The sequence below is a fragment of the Cynocephalus volans genome, chromosome 3 (genome assembly GCF_027409185.1).
Source record: "Cynocephalus volans isolate mCynVol1 chromosome 3, mCynVol1.pri, whole genome shotgun sequence".
In the NCBI taxonomy this organism is placed as follows: Eukaryota; Metazoa; Chordata; class Mammalia; order Dermoptera; family Cynocephalidae; genus Cynocephalus; species Cynocephalus volans.
The window spans coordinates 123,798,336-123,824,975 of record NC_084462.1 but is presented as its reverse complement, the minus strand read 5'-3'; positions in this window follow the sequence as shown (position 1 = coordinate 123,824,975).

Sequence of the window (26,640 nt, the reverse complement as noted above, 5' to 3'; positions counted from 1 at the left end):
GTTGCAGTTATGCGACCTAAGGGTAGATAGTGTGATGTGCTCTGGTGAGGAGATGGAGAAGTTCGTCTCCATTTCCACACACCCGTCCCTGAGGCAGCACCTGCAGAATAGCCACAGATACGCACAAGGGCGAAGTAATCACTCCTTAATGGAATCGGTGAATGCAGCTGCCTGAACTGTGTGGGAAAATGCTGCAGAACTGCCCAAGATTGTGAGTAAATAGCAAATTTATGCTGAGCTGGTCCAAATCATTCGGGAGCTGGGGATGCGGCAGTCCATGTTTAATGTGAACACCATGGCCCAGACAATGAGAACTTTACAGGCAGCATGAGAGACATAGTTCTATAGAATGTCCCATCAATGTCCTTTGGGTCTCTGATGGCCATACTGGCCCCATACATTGGTCATGCTATATGTGAGGTAATGACCATGATAGCCAGCTTGGGTGAAGTAGAGGAGAAAAGACAAGCAAAAGGGGTCCAAAACATGGCTAAGACCAATCCCGCAAGAAATGCTTGGGATTTTATCCCAAAGGGATCAAGCAAGACCAGCCGTAAGCAGATGTGGCCTGACTTGCTTGCAGCAGGAGTTGATAAAAAGAAAACTGACCAGCAGCCAAATGCAGTCCTGTTTGCCTTGTGGCAGCAATTGCACCCTGAACAGCGTTTCACCAAACGTCCGGAAACAGGTAGCAAGTTACGCTCAGTGGATTTAAAAGATTTTTTGGTTGCTCCCAAGGAGGCGGATGAACTGCTCCATTTCTATTAGGGAGCAGGACAAGGTACTCGACTTTTGCGGGCAGGTGAGGACCGGAGGCCTCATGTTGAACTGGCAATATATTGGTCGAGGACAAATGTGCAGCATGTTTGTTTTGGCATTGGTGGCTGTGGGTGCAGAATGTAGCCTGATATATGGCAATCCAGATAAGTTTCCAGGGGCCACAGTTTATATAGATGGCTATGGAGGATATACTACTGAAGTCAAAGCTGTGTCATTGCCATTGGGCATAGGAAGATTATCTCCTCGTGTACGTACTATATATATATCCCCTGTAGCTGAATACATCTTGGGTATGGATGTACTTTATTGTTTGCACCTGCAAATAACAGTTGGAGAGTTTCAGCTCCGAATATGGCAGTAAATCCTGTGTTACGAGGACATGCTAAACATGATCCATAGGTGTTACCCCAGCCAAGACATGTACTCAATGTAAAGCAGTATTGCCTACCAGTAGGACATACAGAGATAAGTGCCACTATATTGGAATTAAAGAAAGTTGGCATTATTCATCCAGCTCATAGCCCATTTAATGCTCTGGTATGGCCAGTGAAAAAGCCTGATGATACTTGGAGAATGACTGTATATTCCCAAGAACTGAACAAACTAGTGCCTCCTTTGCATGCAGCTGTGCCTTCAGTTCATGACTTGATGGATCAGCTGACAACTCAGCTGGGTATTTATCATTATGTATTGGACCTTGCAAATGTTTTTTTCTCTATTCCAATCTCAGCTGATGGCAAAGATCAGTTTGCCTTCATGTGGAAAAGAAGACAGTGGAACTTTCAAGTATTGCCCCAAGGTTATCTGCATAGCCCAACCATCTATCATGGTTTGGTAGCTGGGAGCCTAGCCAAGTGGACTAGGCCCAGCATGGTTACAATGTTTCACTACATTGATGATGTGTTACTAACCTCTGATTCTTTTGCAGATTTAACCCAGGCAGCTCCAACACTGTTAAATCATTTGGAACAATGTGGGTGGGCCGTGAACAGAGCCAAAGTGCAAGGACCTGGATTGTCAGTCAAATTCCTAGGAGTGGTCTGGTCAGGTAAGACAAGAGTCACCCCAGAAGCTATATAGACAAGACACAGGCATACCCTCAACCCACAATGGTAGCTCAGTTACAGACATATTTGGGACTTCTGGGGTATTGCAGAGCTTTTGTACCCCTTGAGGCCCAAATGGCATGCTCACTGTATGCATTAACAAAGAAAGTAGCCCCCTGTGATTGGACTGAAGAAGTAGAACAAGCTTACTGGGCTACAAAAAGGGCAATACAACAAGTATGGGCTTTACGAGTGGCCAACCCCACTAAGCCTTTTGAGTTAGACATACATATAACCCAGAGGGGTTAGGATGGGGTCTGTGGCAGAGACAGGACTAGTTCTGAATACCTGTAGGATTCTGGTCTCAGCTCTGGAAGGGCACTGAAGTGTGTCACACCCTAATAGAAAAGCAGTTAGCAGCTGTGTATTCTGCCCTAATAGCCACTGAAGCTATCACAGGAACAGCCAAAGTCCTAGCAAGGATGACATACCCCATAATAGGTTAGCTGCACACGTGGGCAAACAACCCACGTGTAGCTCAGACTCCCACTTTGTCTAAATGGGGAGCATATACAGAACAAAGGAGCACTGTGTCAATGAGTCCGCTGTCCAAAGAGTTGCAAACTGTGCTAGGCCCAGTAGAGGTTGTGGAGGAAACTTTGACACAACCCTTCCTTACCCATGGAGGTGGAGGCTACACCTTTCCATGAGGGACAGGGACCTGTCACAGAGCAAGCTTGGTATACAAATGGCTCTAGCATGGGACCTTCAGCATTGTGAACAGCTGTTGCTGTCCAGCCCTTAATAGATACCATGTGGTATGAAAACGGTACAGGGCAAAGCAGTCAAGGGGCTGAATTGAGAGAGTACGGATGGTGATAAAAAAATGAGCCAGAGCCATTAACCATCTGTACTGACAGCTGGGCTGTGTACAAAGCTTTAACCCTTTGGATTTCTACTTGGAAGTACCAATGGTGGATGGTGGGCCACCGACCCCTGTGGGGACAAGCCATGTGACAAGAGTTAAGGGAATTGGGACATGAGAAAGAAGTAACTCTTTTTAATGTCACAGGACATTTCCCCTTAGCCAATCCAGGAAATGATGAAGCCAATGCCTTGGCTAAGGTAAGATGGCTGGAGAGAGCCCCCGCTGCTGATGTAGCCCAGTGGTTACATTGATGAATGCAGCATGCTGGCAGGTGGATGGTGGCTCAAAGATGGGCCTTGCCTAAAATATGGGAAGATGTAGTGAATGCCTGTCTTGCTTGTCCAGTGTGTGCTCAAGAGAGTCCACACCCTCAGCAGGTGCCCCATAAAGATGAGCAAATAACTCAAGGAAGGGTGCCCCTGACTCGATGGCAAGTGGACTTTGTTGGACCACTGTCAAGGTCAGAGGATTTCAGATACATCTTCACAGCTGTTGATACAGCTACTGGTCTTCTGTTTGTATGGCCTTGTAAGGCCCCAGACCAGGTAAAAACTGTGAAGGCACTGAATAGCCTTATGGCTATGTATGGTCGACCTGCAGTTATACAGAGTGATAATGGAACCCACTTTATTGGACATGGGGTTCAGAGGTGGGCCTCCCAGTTGTCCATTCAGTGGAAGTTACATGTGCCATATAATCCTCAGGCAGCAGGAATGATTGAACGGTACAATGACCTTTTTAAAAAGGGACTAAGGCTATCTACCCAATTCCCATCCCTGAAGGAGTGGACATGGCAGGATTCTAAACGAGAGACCCCGCAAGGGCCGGCCCTCTCCAGTGAAAGCTCTGTTGCACAGGGCTGCAGCACCTATATAGCTGAAAATCAGTACTAAAGATCAGCTTTTGAAGCCAGGATATGGCAAGAATGGAAATATTCTCTTACTGGCCCAACCTGTTTGCAATGGGCACAGACAGTACAAAGGGAATGGCCTTGGAGATAAAAAGCCCCTCATATACGCTGGGTAGGTTTAATAGGGCCTTGGGGAAAAGGATTAGAGATAGGCTTGCAAGTTCCACCTTGGGTGACAAGTACCTGGCCTCCTCGAGTAAAAGTAACATGGCCTGGAGCAGATAAGTGCTCTATTCCAAAGGGCACATTTGTATTATCATTATGGCTAATTATGAGTTCCCCTATACTGTTACATGTAGAACCTACAGATCCAATGGTGTTAGCAGAAAAAGTATGGTATCATAAACCAGGTAAGATACCTATTCCTGCAACCATCCTTTCTCAGGATGGCAAACTGGCATGTATCTTACCAGAGGGCCAAGAACTTCTCCTATTTGTACCAATAACTCTTCTGTCTTTTCGCCCATGGTGTTCTGGCTGCAGGCACTGCACCAGGGTCACGTGATTGGTGTGTTGGTCTACTGAATGTGCGTTAAACTTCCCATCAGTATGACTGCAGGATTCGCATGGAGCATCACACCAATGGTGACTACTAACCAGACATATGTGGCTAACAGTTAAAAGGACAGAACTACAAGCCTTAATGCATATTGAATGGACAATAGGTTATGTAAATGTAAGGGTCATTTATCCTCCCTCAGGGAACATCAGTCAGTGGAGGATTCTGAAGGCTAGGGTGAGGGAATCTGAAGGGGTGGATTGCTGGGAAAATAGAATAATTTAATCAGGCCCCCTAGCCTTAGGTCCAGTTGGGCGTGGTGTGGTGCATTCTTTGTAAATAAGTTGTGTGTGGGTTAAGTTAGTGCATATGTGCAGTATCGCCACTTGGCTGGCATGGACTGCCTCTGGCAGCCATCACCCGCACAGTCAGTCATGCTCTTGAACCATGGCTTCCAAGGGCCTGTTTGCCGGTTACCTAGCTCCTAGACCTGCGCGTGAGGGGTCTGGGGACCCAGCCTGGCATGTGAGGGGTCTGGGGACCCAGTAGTATGGTGTGTGAAGGGTTTGTGACCCAATCTGGACAACGGGCTTGAGGGGTCTGTGAGCTCCAGACCCAGCCCTAGCTCGACAATTGGCCTTGTTGGCAGGATTACGGGCAGATAAAAGAGATCAATAAATACATATAAGCTCAACTAAATGTGAGTATGCATATATGTGTTTGTCTGAGTATACATATATATTATTCATTCAGAAGATTAACAAGTTTTATTTTTCACAAACAGACAGAATAGCCATAAAAATTTATCAGGTTTAAAAAAAAAAAAAAAACACTGTCTAATCCTTTCTAAGTATATACATGAGGCTTGTAATTAATTATAATCATTCACATTTAAGTATTCATTTTAAGTTTTCAGTGTGATTGTAGTAATAATTGATTTTTTTCTTTTGTAGCAAAACCAAAAATGTATTTAGACTTAAATCTTATAAACTTAATTAAATTGATAAGCAAAGATACTGTATTCTCATTACCAGGAAATGCCAATGCTCAGTTAGACTTTCTTGTAAAAAAGAAAAAGTATTCTTGTCTTTGTTTTCCATTTTTATATAACAATATAAAGAACAAAGAAATCATCTAACAAATTTTCACTGATAGGTTTTGGTAAAAGCCTGAAACTGTCAGAACTATTACCACAAAATGGAGCCTGGCATTTCAAAGAAAGAAAAAAGTTTAATCTGATTCGAAAGATAAATTGAAATAGAAACCATGGAGATGGAAACCTTATAATCTACTGAAACAGAGGAAGGGCTTTCATAGTAATTATTTTCATTTAATGTACTGTATTTCTGAAGGGAAAACATTATCTGTACACCTAGCAAATGTGAAAGAAGGGGAACCAGTATGCAAGTTTGAAAGATGATAGAGAAATCCACATGAACTATTTCATGAAATGAAAGATGAGATTTCTTTGATGTCCCTGAAAATATAATTCTAAAGACATAGTTTTATTTCAAATTTTTAAAAATCCTAGGTTCATAACAGACATAGATGTTTATATAAATTCTTCCAAGACTTTTTTCTTTCCTCTTTATTTCTTAGTTGATGCTCCTGGGGAATTTTTTCCTTAAATGCAGCTGGCTCCACTAGGGTACTACAGACAGTCACAGTCAAAAGGCAGGGCTGTCCTCTGGAATGGTGGCTCCTTTAACTTGAAGAGAAAACACTCACGTTAAGTGAAGATTGTCACCGTCTTTTCTGCCAGTCCATTTTGGAAGAGGTCTGTCTGGACAAAAGGAGGTCAGCAGAAACCTTTTGACAAAAGGAGCATAAGCCAGGAATTTTTCTATTTCACTGGTGGGCTTAGCTTCCTCTCAGAGTACAATACCATGTCCTGGTGCCACTAACGGGGCACTAGTGAGAGTTCATCAACTCAGACCCCGCGGGGGTCCTTTATAGCAGGAATTCGCTACAGTTTAAATGTTCTAAACTTCTGTGGCTCGGGAATATAACAATTGTATATTTGTTTTTTGTTCGTTTGCGTGGGTTCTTGCGAGAACACACGGGGATGGCTTTTCCAGCAGGCACTGGTTCTATTGTTGCCTCAGGGTTTCTTTGCTGTGATCATGTTTGTTAGTAATTCAACACATGACCAATACAGACTTTTCCCCCTCACTGTTTCAATGACATTTATTTTAAAAATACATAGCTTGAAAAATTATTTTTATACTGATAAAAGTTGGGATGTGCCACTTTGGGCACCAAACATGTATGTCATTTTTATTTCCATTTTATAAACATGTAAATAATAGTGATAACTTGTTAATAATAATAAACCTTTATACACACAGTAAATGCATTCCTTCCCTCCTCCCAAAAAAGAGCATAAGGATGACAATACAAATAGGGGATTTGTAAGGGAGCAGAAAGATAATTTCGTTGTGACTCTAACATCTCCAAAGATTAGAGTATTGATTTTCCTAAATCAGAGGTACATTAGGTTTTTATTTTATATTTCCAAAATACCAATCTTTGAGATAATTAAAAGAGAACTAAAAGCCACCCTATGATCTAGATTACAGGAAAGCGAGTGAAGTTGAAAATTTTTAATAATTGTTTTTCAACTCTTTTAAAATAACATAATTATCTTTGAACACCAAATAATCAAGTTAACATATTTAATTGTTTTTCTCCTTTGCTTACTTGGAAAGTGATAATGTAGCAAGTAAATCCACAGTAGGAAAGCATCTTGATATTTAATTGTGTAGGAAAACACAAATAAACCACTTTTTTTAAGGTGGAAGGAACATTGTTATATCAGTCATATCCTGTGCCATATTATATCAAGTCCTAAAATTAAAGAATCTAATGGTATCTACACTTTTTTACGGTAAGTGGTTTGAAATAGTTAAAAAATAAAACAGTAAAAAGCAGGAAGTATAACAGCATCCAGGAAGATCATAGAGGCAGCAGAATAAGAAATACACAATCACAGAGGAGGTATGCAGAAGAAACACACACAATTTGAGGGTGTGCTGGAGGGAAACAAAAACATCTATCAAATGATAATTTATATAAAAACTGTCCTGATAAATGGAAGTGAAATATATCCCAAAGCAGAACAGCACAGGACAAAAACAGTAAGGACGACAGGAAGATCATTGATATAACATCGAGATGAATAGGGTGCACACTGCCAGACCATTATGATCCATATTCTGAATCCAGTGTGAAAGATCAGGTAAAGAGCAGCCTTTACTAGTAGTCACTGCGTGGCTCCTGAGTTCATAATTATTGAGTGCCTACTATGTGTCAGACCCTGTCCTAAGTGCTTTATATACATTTCTTTATTTGATCCTCAAAACTACCCTGCAGTGTAAACATTATTAGTTCATTTTGTATTTGAAAACATTGAGATTTGAAATGCTTAAGGAATTTTCTATCAAGTAGTGGTACCACCACTTAGACTCAGAGGTTTTCATTGACTGCAACGTCCTGCACTAATCCACCATATCATGGTACTTTTCAAAGGCTAGTACTACAGCAACACAGATGACTGTAGATTGTGAGACATGTTTCATTTCCACATTTTAAAATTCATTAAGCATATTTCTCCTTTTGAATAAAGTAGTTGTGACACCTTAAGGACACCTCTGCAAAATAAAAATCTTCTCTATTTTCAAAATTTTTAAATTAATATCCTTCCAAAGGGGAGAAATCCTTCTGAGAAAACTATTTAAGAAGCAGAAAATGAAGACAAAAATAGTTTTTCTTCTGCTTTGAAAAACTTGAAATAGTTTCCTTGCTTCTCCTCCTTTCCCTCAGCCTTTCTTGACATTTTTTGTGTCAGTGTAGTAATTACAGACATAAGAAAATAGAATATGTGCCAATTTTATTTTTCATTATAGTTCCCTAGAAATCTTTTCTAGCAAAACATAGTAAATATCCCATGTATTAGAGAAAACAAGCATTTCCTGTTGATCTATTAACAGAAAAAAAAAATAAGAATTTGAAAACAAGTTTTTAACCAAGAAAAATTGAAAAATAAAGTCACATTTTCTAACAGAAAATAGGTCTGATTTGGTTTATTGGCAGACAATGCCTCTCTCAATTAGGTTAATGGTAAAAATAATTTTTTTATTTAATAGTCCTCATCTAAGGTCAAAAATATATCTAAAATACATGAAATAATAAAAGTATTTTATTAAAAATGTGGTAGTAGTAAAGGTGTGATGAAATTAACAATATTCCCAATGCTTTCTGAATAAGTACAATAAACAAGGTACTACTATTAGCTATAATTAATAACCATTTACTTAATCTTAATAATCACATTTGAAATACTTCCCAGAAACTGAGAAAATATGAGAGCACACCTGGGGTCCTAGGCAAGGAGCCAAGGGCCACAGCCCCCTCCACCTGGAAGCAGGCAAGATAGTATGCTGAAAATACCACTTCCATGCAGGTAGCCCACCACAGCCACTGCTACAGCCATGGCTGCTGAAAAAGTGGCTTGACATCACAGCATCAGCCACAGCCACCATGCAGGTAGCCCACCAGACACTTGATCTCATTGACACAAGGAGAGTCATCAGTAGAGATCAGAAAAAGAAGAGGATGTCTTTCTCCTCAAAGCTCAATCCAGAGTAACAGAAGAGGCAACTGCTCTACCAGATGGCCAGACATCAATGCAGAGATACTAGAAATATGAAAAAACAAAAAAATATGACACCACCAAAAGAATACAGTAATTCTCAAATAGCAGACCCTTTAGAGCAGGAAAGCCTTGAAATGACTGAGAAGGAATTCTGAGCAACAATCTTAAGGAAACTCACTGAGATATGAGAAGACTCAGTTAGACAAAATAATGAAATGGGGGGGAAAAATCCAGGCTATGAAGGAGGAAATTTACAAAGAGATTAATACCTTAAAAATGAATGTAGCAGAACTCATAGAACTGACTCACTCAACAAAAATAGAAAACACTACTAAGAGCTTAAGCAGCAAGCTAGAACAAGGAAACAAAAGAATTTCTGATCTTGAAGATAGTCTTTTTTAAATAACCCAAGTGGACAAAAAAAAAAAAAGGAAAAAAGAATTTCAAAAATGAAGAAAATCTAAGAGAGCTAGCAGATAACCTTAAGTGCAACAAACATTCAGATAATGGGTGTTCCAAATGGAGAGGAGAAAGAAAAAGGCATGGAAAACCTATTCAACAACATAATAACTGAAAACTTCCCAGGTATAGGGAGACACACAGAGCTTCAGATCCAGGAGGCTCAAAGATCCCCAAACACATTCAACCCAAAAAATTCTTCTCCAAGACACATTATTATCAAACTGGCAAAGCTCAAAGAAAAAGAGAGAATCCTCAAAGCAGCAAGAGAAAAGCATCAAGTCACTTACAAGGGAGGCCCTTTTCGGACTAATAGCAGACTTCTCAATAGAAACTCTATAGGCCAAAAGAAAATGGGATGATACATTCAAAATACTGAAAGAAAAAACTGCCAGCCAAGAATACTATACCCAGCAAGGCTACCCTTCAGAAATAAGGGGGAAATTGTGTATTTTCTAGACAAACCCAAACTGTGGGAGTTTACCACTATACAACCAGCCCTACAAGAAACCCTCAAGGAAGTCCTGCATCTGAAATTTGAAAAACAATAATCTCTACCTTGAATACACAAGAAAGAATAAAACCCACTGATAGAACAAAAATGCAGATGAGAAAGAGAAAGAAACTACATCTTGCCACCACAAAAAGCCATAGTGACAATGTAATAATGCCCCTACTTTATTTCTGATTTTAATAATTTTGGTCTTCTCTCTTTTTTTCCTGGTTAGTCTAGATAAATGTTTGCAAATTTTGTTGATCTTTTTAAAGAATCAACTTTTGACTTTGTTGATTTTCTTGATTGCTTTTTAATTCCTTATTTTATATATTTCTGTTGTAATATTTGATTTTGGTTTAGTTTTCTCTTCCTTTTCTATTTTCTTAAGGTAGAAGTTTACATTACTGATTTGAGATTTTTCTTATTTTAATATAGGTGTTTACAAGTATAAATTTTTCTCTAAGCAGTGCATGAGCCCTGCATCCTATAAATTTTGATAAGTTGTGCTTTGATCTGTATCTGAAAATACTCTCTAATTTCCCTGTGATTTTTCTTTTTACCCATTGTTTATTTAGGATACTGTTGTTTAATTTGCACCCATTTGTGAGTTTTCTTAATTTCCTTCTGTTATTGAGGTCAGAGAACATATTTGCTATGATCTTAGTTTTTTTAAAAAAAGAAGAAAGGAAAAAAATTGAACAAAATAAAACAAAAATAAGGTCAAAGAAAGATTTCCATTATCTTTCAACTCTATTTCTTCACACTTTTTGAACTGCCCTTTTTTATTGATTTTTTATGCAACTTATCTTGCTAGAAACTTAGATATTTAATTTCTGTTCTTGATTTCTTTTTATTAAGTGGACTTGTTGATATGCTTAGAAATTAATTTGCCTTTGAAAAGTTTACTCATCCTCCTCTGTTGAAATTAATTTGATATTTGCATGCTTTTGGAAGACTTTAGGGAGCTATTTCAAATAACTATAGAGATTATAAAATGAAACACATAAATTTTAATGTTTTACATCTCAAGTTTTTGTGAAAAATTGAAGCCCTACTTTCTCAGAGTATTTTGTTATTCATCTGTTACTCATTTTCTGTATTTGTTATTTGAACAAATAAATGTGTATATCCTTATAAAGAAAGAAAGAAAGAAAGAAAGAAAGAAAGAAAGAAAGAAAGAAAGAAAGAAGGAAGGAAGGAAGGAAGGAAGGAAGGAAGGAAGGAAGGAAGGAAGGAAGGAAGGAAGGAAGGAAGGAAGGAAGGAAGGAAGGAAGAAAGTTGAGAAAATAAATGGTCCTAATGACTGAGCAACAAATAATTTTGCAAGTCAGGGTTACCCCCAACTCCAGTTCTTGGCTTTCAAAAAAATAAAAAGAAATGAAGTAGAACCTAATTGTCAGCCAAGTGCCAATCTAAAAGTAGTTTATAATGATGAATCACTGTGTCCAGAGTTCAGTTAAAAAGCAGAAACCATACTAGATATTTCAAACAGAGGTGACTTAACATAGGGAATTGTTTTCACAATTAAAGCTACAAGAGCAAAAAGGGATCATGAAATAACTGAGATGACTGCAGGAAGCAGCTACAACCTCAAGGGTTGGGGAAATCAAGGGGAAGATATGAGTTTACCAAAACCTAAAGGTTCAGCATAGGTGCTCCATAGAGCTGGCGCACAGACCTCTGGATGTAAACACCCCACCACCACCACTGTGGCACTTCTAAGGCGGAATGGGGCACAGCAGGCCTGGTTTTGACAATACCAGACGAAGCCAGAGGATCAACCAACTACGCTAGAGTATTGCTGAGAAAAACAGAGAAAACAAGAAGAAATTCCCTTCTTCTCTCCTCCTGCCTTCTAGTCTGCCCCTAGAAGCCAGAGGGATCTGGCAAATGCACTTTGTTGAATGCCAGCCCCTGCATCTCACGGAATAAAGATGGATAGGTTTAAGAGTAAGAAACCATAGTAAATAAAAAAGCATGAACTGGTATAACAAAACTCTACTCCAATCTACTTTTTATATGAACAAGGTTTTGGTTGTCAAATCTATAGAATTAAAAAATTGAAATTAGTGTTGAGCTGTTTCTCATTCTGTAGGTTATATTTATTCACAGCCATTTGTATATGAATAAGAGGAAATAATCAATTCATCTCAATGAGATGCATTTCCAATTTTAAAAATTTTAACAATTATTTGCCATAATTAGTAACTTATTTATGTTGTTTTGATCAATCGTGAAGTAATAATTATTTAATAATAACTTAATTGAAAAAAAGAAAATTTAACATTTAAAGCCCTATTGCCACTAAAAAATTTAATTTCAATTTCAATATACATATTTTGTTTGCAGAAAATTATGGAGTAATCAATGAAAGACTCTCAAGCACAAAAGTATATTATATTGGGAAAAAAATTCTATGGAAGAAATAAAATGAAATAGATGTTAAAAAAGGAATGATGAAAAACTTTTAACTGGTGAAGAGAAAACATGACATAATATATTTTTCAATTATGTTTTACCAATAAGTTATTGTATTTAAATGCCTTGGATATACTTAAAACATTCATTGGATACATACAAATATTATTGAAATTATCAATATTTACAATATTCTGAAAATTATGTCATTTGCAGCTACTTTTAATTATGATGAAAAACATGAGATGTCAACCTAAAACTGTACAAGAGACTACATAGGTTGTTTTGTTTTTAAATTATTTTAGGATGTAAGCCAGCAAAAAGGTTCAAAGACCACAGAAATAAACGGTTGTTTATGTGATCTCCTCTTCTCCCTTTCCAATTTATTACCCCTCACCTCCCACTCTCTTTAGAGATCTTTCCTTTTCTACCCCAATTTCTCCTATTCTACATCTTAATAATTTTTTTTTTAATGTCTTATTTTTCCTGCCTTCCTTACTCCTTCCTCAGATAGTGAGTCTATTCGGTGGCTGAGATTTGCCATCTCATCAGTTGATCAATTCTATTAAGTCACATAACCTACCTCCTTGAAATCACCTCTCACAATGAAGCTTTTGACCTTGCCATTGATACATTATAACTCCATAAGTGAATTTATTCAAAGACAAGAAGGTAAAATGCTAAAACATAACAAGTGCTGCAAGTATGTGAACACTTTAATGTCCTTGCAAAGCCAAAATCTTTTAAACACCTTCTTCAGAAAATATGAGATAATGAAATTTAATCCTTCAAGAATGGATTAGTGATTAAAATAATCAAGAGGAGAATGAGTTGTTCGATTAAGTAACTTGGCAGTTAATTAGCTTCGGTATCTGCCTAATTCCACTCACCAAAGACTGCCAAATGAGAATTGTCTAAAGAAGGTAAGAAGATGTATGATTTCCAGAACCCCCTTACCCATGAGGTAACCATTCTTCCCAAAGGGTAAATGCTCTTTACAGTAAGAAATTTTAAAATATTATTCCTTCAACTCTCATTTATGTCTGAAAGATCTATTCAGTGGAATTTTATACTTAAAGCACTTGGCTGTTACAATATAATTAGCACCAATTTCAATTCAACAGTTGATTTCCAAACCATTTGCCAGTATAATAAATAAATTTACTTAAAACTATGTACAAGAATAGAAGCAAGCATTTATATCTTCCTTCCTAAATTTCCTTTAAAAAAAAAAAAAAAAAGTAAGACTATACTGTTTTAAAAGCCAAGTAGACAGTTCTTTCTCTGCAGGCAGCTGTACCTTGAAGTAAGCAGGATAACACTTCACACCACATCTCATATACAGAATGTCAGTCTCAAAGATTCATCTTGTGATAGCACAACAGGTAACTTCTCAATCAGATTTTTCTCCTCACCTCATCCAAATAGGGAGATTAGAAATAAGCATCAGATGCTTTGATGCCGAGACTACACAATCTTCACCAGGAGGCAAAAGGTGAAATGGTCTATGGGTCTGAAATTCACTTCTTATAATTACATACCATTGCCTGTGGCTTCTCTAATAATTAAAAGCACAGTGTCAGTATTAAACAAGAGCTATGAGAAAATGTCAGATCCCACACCAAAGAGACATCAAATTAGAGTAGGAAAGACTGTCAAAAGTTTGCTCCCTGAGTGAATACTAGAAGATTTGTAGGAATATATCTAAAGTTGTAAAAATGGAATTGTATATGCCAAGATTTTCAAATTTTGTTCATTTTCAGGTCAAATAAGAACATTAAAAAAGTCCTTGTCAGGCACATCTCCAGGGGTTAACATTTCAATATTTGTTGAATAAATAAATCAACAGACGTTGATTCAAATAGGACAAAAATAGTGAGGCCGACTTCAGATTGATATGCTCTCAGAAGCAAGCCACTTCCAAGTATTTGGAATACAATCACTTTTCAAATTAATACTGCACCTTGTTTCCATGAGACTGTTTTGCTCACATTACTTTACCATTAAATTTCAATCAGTGGAGACAGTAACATTAGAAATCCCAGAGCAGAGATAACCAATAATTATATCTTCCTGGCAGCAAAAGGTTGGCAAACAGGTGGGGGACGAAGGGCCTCAGCCCTGCCCTCCAGATACCCACAACAGCCCAGCAACAACCACCAAGCCACAGCAACAAGGGCCCTGGGTTCCCAAGCTGGGGTGGTGGGGGGCGAGGGCTTCTGCCACACACCCCCCTGACATCACCACCCAGCCCAGCAATGACCAAGCCACTGCTGGAAGCCCCCTGGCCTCCCTGTGGGAATGAGGGGGGTGCCACAGGCCTCAATCCTGCCCCTCCTCCTTCCTCCTCCTTCCATCCCATTTCCTTCCCCTTTCCCCCTCCCCCGCCCTCCCAACTGCTCAGCAACAGCATCACAGAATGTAAAAAAATAATATTAATAAAGCATAATTTGGTTTAAAAAAACGGTTGGCAAACAGGAATATTCAGAAGAGATGTTCTAGTCTGAAGAAATGCTAGGCACTTAAAACACTGGCAGGAAGAAGATAAAAGTATTTCCCCCAGAAAACATTCAATTAACGGCTAAACAATATCTGTAATAATGTGTCCCATTCCTAACCCTTGGAATACATGTGTCAGGGAACAAAGATTAGAAGCAGAAGCAGCCCTACTCACTGTCATTCTCAGCGACCTCTTAAGAGAATTTGTGCTTCATATGCCTGCACTTCTAGGTTCTATGGATCCACAGGTCCTGTGTCCACCAGGGAACACAGCAAGAGTTCCCTGACAAGCCACACCTGTCATCCAGTCATCTGGAGCTTCTTGTGCCAAAACACTAATAGGCACAAATGAATCACTATCCTAGCGGGGGTAATTTAAGCTGATCATCAAGGCTTCAGTTACAGAATAAAGGCAAGGACGAATACATTTAGCGTATAGGAAATCCACTGGGATACCGGTTGGTACTCGCTTGACCAATTTTGCCAGACAGTGGGCAAGTGAAATAGCCATCCTCTGAGAAGAGCAGCCGTAGGGATGGTCTGGGTAACTCCACCACACAAGCCAGTTGACCAGTAGAGGTGTTAGCTGAGAATCTACAACAAATAGTACAGAAAGATGATTTTTTTTTTTTTTTTTTTTTTGCTTAGTCCTGAGACCAGCTGCAGCAGCTGGGGCTAGAGTACTTGCCACTAAACTTCCTTTCATAAATTTTCCCACTAAAAGAGACCAGCTAGAATTCAAACAGGTCTCAGATAAAGTGAACCTATTATACAAACCAAATGGATTTGAGCAGTGCACTGGGATGGATGCTGTGACACACCCCAAGATCTCCCTTCAGGACCCAGCCACTCGTTCCCCTAGCTGCTGGTATTGTTTCCCACTGAGGGTTCACAGCTGACTCCTTCCCTAAGCATTTTTATCTATTCACAGAAACTACCTCATCCAAGATTACTCTCCTCCCCAAGGGCAGCCCACATCTAGTGATGGGCTGATTCCAGGGTACAAAGGTCTGGCCCCCTTACCTCACTTCAGGTCAACTCTACAGGACACTTCAGTGCTCCCCTGTAATGGGCAAGGCCTCTATTGCAACTATAGCACTGTTCAATTTCCTCCTCTGCTCAGTCCTAGTCTTCTCATTCTCTCTCAAGACCCATTTCTCAGAGCATCCACAGCAAACTCTCTCCCCACAAGTCTCCATCTCAAGGTTTTTTTCAGGGGAACCCAACCAAGGCAAAAATGTGATGACCACAAAGCCACACGGTCTGTGTTTGACAGTTTCCAGAGCTTTGTTACCTCATTACATTCTCATCACAATTCCAGGAGACAGGATGAATAGTTGCTGTTCCTACTCTGGAAATGATAAAACTCAGTGTCAAGGGAATTAAATTAATTTTCCAGGCACTCAGGAAACATTTTTTATTAATTAATTATTTACATTCTATCTCAGTTCAGAAAAATGTGAAAGTGGTCCTGATTTATGGAAGAATAGTTAGGGCTAAAATATGGGTCTTCTAAATGCAAGTATTCTGATTTCTACTTCAGTGCACCAAAAATTAACAGTGATGATAGTATGATTTACATGACAGAATTGATGAGTTATTTTATTTATATATTTAAGTGATTTATTCCAAATAATTACATAATAACCAAAGTCAAAGTCACTTAAAATTATTAATCTTTTTTTCAAGACGGAGCAGATACATCAAAATGACCTGGCACTGCACTAAATTTGAGAATCTTACTTCTAAACTGACCACCAATGTGATATTGCTCTAAGAAGCATTAACCATCCTTAAACATATAAATCACCCTGGAGCCCAACACGGGATTGCACATATGTGAGGCCAAATCATCATCATCTATCCAGACAACATCTGCCCGTCTCTTTGAGGTACCCCCGCCCCAATGTTGGATGGAGTGAATTCCCTGTGCATCTATCCAGTATTTTAAGTCAGACCATTGCAAGCATAAAATCTAAATGTAGTGAAAACCTCTTCAATCTTTTTATGTAATGAAGTAATAGATGGTAAGACAAATGGAGAATTAATCTTAATGTATATAGATACCACCTTTAAAGGAGAACTGTCTAGACCTCTGTCATTATCTATGAGACCACTTTGCTTGACAAGCATGTGGAAGTCATGCTGCAGGAGTGCCTTTTCTCTCGCTATTTGGTTTAGAAGGCTGTCTTCCTTCCAGTGCCTTTGCTATAGCAAAAACTGGTATGGAACTACTCTCCCAGAATGCCTTCAGAGCCCAAAGTGTGTTTTTTTAACAGTCGTAGAACATTTTAAATTTATATTTTTGTAATGGATCCCTAGAAATGTGTATTTACTGTCGCTAAAACTATTATCAATTTATCATCAATGTAGCTAAAATAGGATGTCTATTCATTAGAACATATTTCTCACAAATTTCTGTGATTTTTATATTCAACTCATCTGTTAGAAGATGCTATTTTAAAATCCCACTAGAAGTCTTATCAAACTTGTGCACTTTTTTCAGTGCTGTAGCAAAATCACTCAGTAGATGAGTTAGAGAGTCAGCCGAGCATTTGGTTGTAACATATCCTAAAAGTAACTTAGGCATATCCAAAGCACTCTCATAAAAATTGCTTATAACTTCTGTTCCATAGAGTTTCTAGGTATTAAACAGAGTTGTGCATTACAGATGAGGTGGGGAACAGATGTACATGTTCACCAGAGGTTCGATGAGCCGGGATAATGGTTCCTGTATTAAAGTGCAACTAAATGCTACAGATGCTAAATTAGCCGCTTCACGTATTTCTAACCTGCTATGTCAGGGCAAGTGTACAAAGAGACACAAGTCTGTTCATACACCTCTTTTCTGAAATAATTGTTTTGTCTCTATTATAAAGTATCAGTTGTGTCCCCTTCTGTAATTTTGTTTTGAAACAAACAGAAACTAACAGATGGTTATTGCCGTCCAAAGTTAAAGGCAAAAATACTATTACTAAATTTTGAATTATTACATTTATTATATTTTGAAATAAGTCAGTTTCTTTATCATTTTCCATATTATCTTATTAATTTTGGTAGTTTATATTCAAATGCCTCTTACAAGATTTCATGGGGTGGGGGAGAGGGGATCTCAGCAAATAATGAAAATAGTAACTTAACTTTCAATGAGCAGGTGGAAACTTTGATACTTTACTCTTCTGCAATATCAGGACCAAATAAAGGAGATACACAAATAGTTTCAAAGTATTTCGATAAGCATCAGTATTTTGTCAAAGTCCCTAAATTCCTAGAAGAATAAGAAACATGTTTTTGTTTTGTATCATCCAATTTTTCAATCCACAGAAAAATGTGTCATTTAATCAAATCTTAACTCAGTTTCTTTCCAAGAAAATTTGTTGAAATCATCAGAAAGATTTTAGATAGTCACTGTTTGAATCTCTGGGGCTGGGGAGAATCATTGAAGCCTATTCATTAAAATTAAAACTGTTCTAATTCCACTGCATCCCAAAGGCTCAAGTTCACCAAATCATGTTTACATTTGAATGTTTAATTTTTTATATTAACTTATTTATCATCTAAATAAGTGCTGCAATCCAGTTATACAAGCAGTCTGTTCAATAATGAGAATACTGTACTCCAGATCTCAGAATATATTGTTCTTAGATATTTCCCTTCTTGGTCTTTGAGTTGGAAATTTATTATTTGGGGAGAGGTAACACAAACTCCTTTCCTATCTGTGGAGAATTCACAATTGGTTAAAATACTGGTGGGATAAAGTATCTCACCTACAACCATGGAAGGTTAAGGAGAGAGGTGACATCTTCCCTCACTCTATCCCTGAGAACCAGGACACAGGCAGGGGAAGTAGGCTCAGCCAGTCAGACACCTGGTATTCTTCCCCAGGACTTTGAATGTGATGACACAGGGTGAGTTTAGAAATCAATCAGTCACTGTGGAGCTGGTGGTAGCAAGGGGCCATCAGAAGTGGAGCCCAGCCACAGAGATCCATCAGAAGTGGATGCGGTCCCAACTGTAGCATCCTAACAAGACTGCTCCAGTAGCATGAGGTGATGCAAGGTGTGGCTTCTGGTGTTTGTGGTCACTGTCTGTTTGCTGAGCCAGGCTCTCCGACTTCCTAGTGATTCTAATCACTAGTGTGAGGTATCTAATATATATCCAATAAATTTCTTTTCAGCTTTAAAATATACAATTTCTGTTACTGGCAACCAAGAACTCTCTCTGATTGACATAGTCTTAGAAAATAAATTCTTTTTTAAAAACATCATTTTTAATAGTGTTTTCTTTTTTCCGCATTGAAATAATATTTTGCATCTTGATTTGCTTGAGGCTATACCCTACAGACACTGGTAACATAAGCTTTGAGCTCTGGATTTGCTATTTTTAAGTACTCAAATATCTCTTCATTCTTCATTTTATTCGTTTTTATTTTCTAAAATGTAATCTTTTTATACACTTTGTATGAAAAGCATATGTGTTTGTGGGGTTTTGTATTTTAAATTTTTTCGTATTTTAACAGAAAAAAATTTAAGATTGTCTCTTCTCTAGAAATTGCGTTTCCTTAATGATAATGAAGTTTCTACATTCTACTGCTACTTCCTGGTTTGTTCCCTCAATGTTTTTTCATGAATATTGCAGTGAATTTCTACTTAGATGATCTTCATGATCTTTACCTCACTTCTTGGTTTAATATAATTGCCATTAAAATAGCATTTCCTAAGTCACATTCCACACTAGTTTCCATTAATTAAGTGTAGTGAACACTGAGTTAACAAAACAAAAAAGTTAACAGGTTGTTCTCTGCAGACCCTCTCAGAGCCTTTAATACACTAATGTACTTTGTGAATCTCTGAAAGGAGGATACAACATAGAACATTTCCTAAGATTGTTTGCTCATTGGACCTTTCTGTCCAGAGCAACTTCCAGTATGGTTTCTTGGAGCACCATTTAGAAAACACTGCACTAAAGAGACCTTTCTTGAATGTAAATAGGATCATATTTCCTCCCTGGTTAAAAACCTTCAATTGTCAGTGACAGTTCATCGGTGGTAACAGTAACATCAATAATAGTTCATCAACGATAGTAGCAGCAGTCAGCAAGCTATGGCCCGTTAGCCAAATTCAACCTGTTGTCTGTTTTGTATATAAATTGCCATTAAAAAAAGCATTTCCTAAGTCATGTTTCACAGAAGTTTCCATAAATAAGTGTAGTAAACACTGAGTTAACAAAACAACAAAAAAGTTAAACAGGTTGTTCTCTGCAAACCTTCTCAGGGCTTTTAATACACTAATGTGCTTTGTGAATCTGCAAGCTAAGCATTGTTTTCACATTTGCAAATGCTTTTAAAAAATCAAAAGAAGAATACTATTTTATGATATGCAATAATTATATAAAATTGAAATTTTCCATGTCCATAAAGTTTTATTGGAATACAGCTATATACATTCACATTGTCCACGGCTGCTTTCATGCTGCATTGACAGAATTGAGTCATTGTGACAGAGACCCAACTTTGGTTTATTTATAAACCAAAATGGGAGATACTAAAATATTTGGCCCACAAAGCCTAAAGTATTTACTACCTGACTTATTGCAGAAAAAGTGTGTCGCCCCTTATATTACAGGACAAAGTCTAACTCACTTACCAAGCAGAAGACCCTTTAAAATCTATCCCATGCCTACTTATCCTAACTAATCTCCCATACTCCTCCACCTGTGTTTGAAACCCAAGAACAACTGCTTGAAGTTACCCTATCTCATGTGCAAATTACATTAACCACTTAAAAACTTGCAAATTTTTTCCTTCAAATGAGATATTGGATATTCAAAGAAAATTTGAAAGTCATTTTTTTTGTAACAACAAAAATATTTTAGTTCCATTTCCAAAGGAAATGTTTCATGGTTTACCAATCTCAAAAGCACTATGTTTTGGCTTTCCTCAAAGAAATCACTTCATCAGATGTTTGAGAGTTCTTGTGTACACATTTGTGACTTCAGAGATAAATTTATTGACTACCTTTACTGGAAAACAGCCCTCCCACAAAGGGAATATAAATTTTATGCTGAAAATTTCATCATACATTTTTTCTCTAAGGAATTTTAATACTAAATTAATTCTTTAAATTATTGATAAAAGTGGCCAAGCTTTTTTGAGGAAGTTTCCAAATACCTCTTACCTAAAAGATTATTTTGATACAGCAGAAATAATAAACCTTAGGCAGAGAACAGCAATGCCCCAAATTGTGCACAAATAGAAGAAAACTACTCAGCATTTCTGCATGATATGCATGGTTTGCCTAGTTGATATGCATTGTTTCACAGAGGCATCTGAAGACTCAGAGGCTCTTAACCCAGTGGTAACCTCTTCGTGGCATATTTTTCAGACCTTGAAAATGAGCGGGAATACTCAACATGCAGATCAGAACATAACATGTTAATAATAAAACATACTTAATGGGAAAATATCAGACATTTATCCATCTGGCATTTTCTCATCATTTTTTCCTGCAAGTTCAAAAATGGTATTTATCAGTAAAAAATCAGATAACTCGGAAACCCCAAGTTTACAAGTATTTATAAGCCAAAATGTCAGTTTACTACTAATGAGAGATACCAAAATATCAAAACACTTCTTTCTACATCTGAATTATACCTTCCCTAAACTAGGAAGTAGTAGTCGTGGAAGTTTTCATGAGAAGACCCAGAAAAGGAAGAAAAGCACAAAAGTCCATCACTTCTTCTGAGAATTACATATATGAAGTGTTATACTAGCTTGTTCTCACCTGAAATGACAAACACACTCATGAGCCTTTCTCATATCATTGAGGCTTCTTATTTGTCAGATTATGGAAATGAAATTCTAGAAGTCAAAATTTTCAAAGAAAGTGGTATGGCACAAACCAGCTCCTAGAGCATGCTCTGCAAGGCGTGTGTGGCAGTGGGGGGGCGGGCACAGTGGCTGTGTAGTGTGTAGATGTGTCCCTATCTCTACAGATCAGACATTTGTCCACACTCAATTCGCATATCTGTGGCATTCTTTTCACACACCCAGACTTCCACAGATCTCAGGAATAATAAACCATGTTTCTATGTGTCTGTAACCAATCCTGTGTTTGCTGTTTCATTCAGTTGTTCAGCAAATATATCTAAGTCCTTTCAGTAAATACTAGGCTGAGTCATTTCGAAGACATACAAATTGTATCCCTTATTAAAAATACTTATACAGAACCTTAAAAGGACTATAAATAAGTAGGTGTATCCATATTATACCCAGATCAAGCAACAACGAGAAAAAAATTGTGTTAGTAAACTTCCAGGAAACAGCTAGTCACTTTTTTCCCAACAGTCTCCAATTACGCAGACAAGATAAAGCACATGGTCCACCATCCCACTCTTCGGAAGTACTTTTTCACTAGTGGTGACGGCATGGGCAATGGAGCAGACACAGATGCCAGTGCATTAATGAAAAACAATGACTCATCACTAGATCTTTGCAAAGAAGCATGTTTTGCAATTAAACCTATTCTGTTGAAGAGGAAAGAACATTAGGATAAAATTGTTCTGCTTTAGAATATATGCAAAATAGTCCTCCATAATAAAATCACAAAACAGATAATACATTACAAAGAAGGTTTCCATATTAAAAAATTACTGTGTATTCACATACTAATAGCTCATTTATTTAGTTAATAAATACTTGTTGAGTACTGTCCTGTGCAGGCATTGCTCAATAGACACAAAAATGACACTGTATGTAACTCCTTCCACCAGAGTCACAGTCTAGAAGAATGTAATGTGGCACACAGTAGAGCTATAGATAAAAATCATTAATATTGGGAAGAAAAAGAAATGAGAATTTCAGAGGAAAAAAGAGAAGAAAGTAAAGTGGTAGAAAGAACATAAATAATATTGTTTAATACAAACTTGAGAAGTCTCAAGGCTTAAAATTGAATTCCTGGGGCACTGAAATGACAGGCAGAGAGAGGGAGAGAGAGAGCACGCACACGCAATCATTTTTTCCACTTACTATTCTCATATCACTTTCTCATATTTGTTAATCCTCTACAGAGAACCTGGACAAATTTAATCTATCCATATTTCCTTTAGACAGGCAATATGATTTCTAGCACTGTAGTCAAATATAATAACAAATTCACCTACAAGGAAAACCATCAGTTTGTCATAAAGAGATTTTACCTTTACCTGTAAAGCATTACAGTAAAATGAACTCAGTGAGAACTCCTGGCCACCAAGAGAATAGCTTGATTCACTTAAGCTTAAATTCACATGTTATATACTTTTGTTCTAATTTTTAAAAAGTGACTTTCCTGTTTACTCAGCCTATTCCTAATAGCAAAGCATATTTTTCAAAATTCAGAACGTACTCAGCAAACAGATCCATGGAGACCTAACATTGCACAAAGAAGCTGTGTTCAGACTACTATAGAGTTAGCCTCATAAGAGATTTAAATCTAAAGCAACTATTTTTAACATCGTTACTTTAACTAGAATTAATTCTATCTTTCAAGGAACTATAAAAATTCCTCTACCTAAACTCTATGGCCAACAAATCAACTTATTAATTAAACTATTTACTTATGGCATGTCTATAGTGTCATAGAATTCTGACTTAGACTTTTCGATGCTAGAATTTGTATACTTGAGTACGTCTTCAAAATATGCTATATCTCCATGGAGACTTCTAAAGCCATTTAAGCACTCCTGAACAGCGAGGATAGAGTTAAGCTAACTGACCATGAAATATCTATGACTGTGTGCTTCACAGACAATATTATTCCATTTCTAGCTAGAGACCACTGCCACAATGAGGATAGGGCTGAGCAAAGCATTCGGGCTACAAAAGAAGATCTATGAGCTTGTTTATTGAGCCTGGAAGAAAAATTTCTCTAGTGGGGTGATATCTTCACATTCACCAGATCCAAGTGCTCAATTTTAAACATTTGAAATTTTAAACATTTCTCTCTCCCTACAGCACCACCTTTTAACTCAGAGTACATCAATCAACCAGTGGAAAGAGTAGTGCCATAGAGCAGCACTACGTGTGATGTTTAAATCTTGCAACAGCTCCTGCTGGAGAAGCTACTGGAGATGCTGGAAGCCAAGAAGGCCCAATCAGTGCCATCTCTTTCTCCTGGTTCTTTCCCCTTCTTCCCCTACTTCTGAACCAAATGAAAATTAACACAAATGTATGAGGCAAACAGGAGTTCAAAATATCATCCATGTCTCTGATAAATGCTGAGTTGGTGGATAAAGCTTAGTGTGAGAGCCCACAGGGCCTGAGAACTCTCTGCTCTCCGAACCCAGCCCTAGGGACAGACTGCCGACTTCAGGAAAGTTGAGTGTATAGAGGCAAACATGTATACAAGCCACTGTTTCTGTGGTCCAGGATGGAGAGAGAAGGGGGAAAAAAATCCCAAATCCTAAATTCCTTTCATTTAGGACTACTGATAGGTTATCTCCTGACAATTGAAAAATGTAGATCAATGCTGTTTCCAACCAGATATCTCAATCAACTCTGATTTAAGAGAGTAAGGGGTAGAGAAAAAGGCATGTTTAGGGGAAATTCCTCTTCAAAGAAACCAGAGGAGTGAAGAAGTACCTCAAAGTCACAGTTCACAAGAATCAGTATCCAGTGGATTTCTGTCCTGCAAGGTAGATCCCTGGATTCTACTGCATGGGCTTACTGGGGAAACTTGCAAGACGGGGTCAGGAGAGAGAAGACCCCAGTCTCCCATCCTACCAACAGCCCACAGAGAAGTGAACAAGGTGCCGGACCAAACATGCTGCATGCATTCTCCTTCCAGGGGAAGGACCCCCACCCTGCTATCTTCTCTTTTCTTATGGGGCTAACAGTAGAACAATCCTTTGGAGTGCCAGCTATTTACAGAAGTTGCCTGGGGAAAGCAAGCTCCCCACGACCTGGAGATCATGTCTTCAGGTATAGTCCCTACTGACAAAGAAAAGGAAACCATCAGTTCCCTGGAATACTAAATCAGGGAGTAGCCCCTCCTGCTGGACGACGAGGGAACCACTGGTCCTACCTGGCTCATTGTCCAAACTATCTAAAGTGAACTGGCAGGGTCATCGTTTAAGAATTCACTTGTCATGTCACAAATTCCCTTATTAAGTAGTATGTAGAAGGCAGAATGTATCAACTTTTCCTGCTACTGTAATTTCCAGATATTCTGAAATAGAAGTGAGTTTATGTGAACATTTAAACATACTCGAGGGGATGCAACCAGGCTGGCAATGTCAGAGGAACTGGTGTGTAGGCGGGGCAGGGGGGGTACCAGTGGGCCTTGGCCCTGCCCACTGGTGACACAGCTAAGCCAGCCATGAGCCAGCATTTTGGTAGCTCCGTCCCTCCCCCCTCCTCCCCCCAACAACATCTTAGAACGTATTCATTATAAAAAAATATTTTAATTAAAAAAACATACTTGATAAAAATAGGTTTTAATAGGAATACATGCTGCTTTTAAAAAATAACTACAGAAAAGAAAAATAATGTTTTCTTATCAATAGAAATTGATTTCTGAAATTTTTATAATGTATTGTTCCACATACACAAAGAAACTTAACAGCAATGGATTGTTAGATTCAACCTGGTGCTAACTGAATCAGCTGACAACTTACTGTGGCAAAACCAGACGGTACGAGAGCACTCAGAGGGAAAGAAGGCAGGCTTGAAATGGGGAGATGTTCACCCTTTTATGGCAATATAGTCCTTCCGTGGAAAGAGAAAAAGTTGGCACCTCTTCAGATAAATAAATTTCTAAAATGTGATCTAATAGAGATGAGTTCCAAAAACAATACTTAAAATACTAGAAGAGAGATTTCTCATTCATGAATGGTGGACACTCACTGACTAGCAATGAATTGTCATTACTACTGATCAGTGGAAATACATTTTAGCAGTATTATAACCTCTTCAATTAATTAATTCTCCAATCATTTATCACGGTGTAACAGCTGCCAAAGCAGGCTCACAGTTTAGTAAAATCTAGAGCTCATTCACTTTCACACAAAAGTGAGGTGCTTAGACTCTATTATATAATCATAAGTAATGCCATTCACACATCCATTCAATTATGAGAACTAGAAAACCGTGCAGCAGGCTGGCCCAGAAATGCCAGTTCCCTAGAGAGAAATTCAAAGCAACTTCTGATGTTACTCTACCAAACCTAACTTTCTGTTTTTGCTTTACCCATTTTTTTCTTTTTCATCATATTTCCATTGCCATCCTTTTTTCTCCACTTTGTTTTCTTTTCCCTCTTTCCCTCTATAGCTGTCAAGAATTCCAGAGTCACCACTTATGTAACATGGTGAATTAATAAGAAAACTAATGGTATCAACATCCACCTCACTATAGTGAGAAAGAAAGCCCATCTAGGAGACAGGATGTGGAATCTTTCCAAACAGGGAGGATATGGAAAAAGACCCTCGGGGGCAGAGGAAGAAACTGGGTGCCTGGGTAGGACCTGCTCCCCACTTCTACTAGCAGAGCTGAAAAGAGCAGGGGTAGCCAGGAGCAATGACCAGGCCAGTGATGCAGAACAGGCTGCCCGCCCTGCTGCATATCAAACAAATACTGTACAAGCACTTTTTAGCAGTCTGCCCCTGCTTCAGACAAACACAAACACACACCCAGGGCTCAAAAATATTCTTTTTTTGATTGTTTGGTTTTTTGTTTTTGTTTATTGAATCATAGCTGATTGTACAAATCTGTGGGGTACAGAGTGAATGTCAATACCTGTGTGTAATATGTGATGTTCAAATCAGGATATTTAGAATATTCCCCATTATACAACGTAATCATTTCTCATAGGCCCCAAAATATTCTTAGAGGCTCTGCCTACCTCTGCTCTGGGTGCCTGGTGTCAATGTCAGTTTATCAATCGAAACCTTTACACTGTACTTAAAATTCAGGAAAC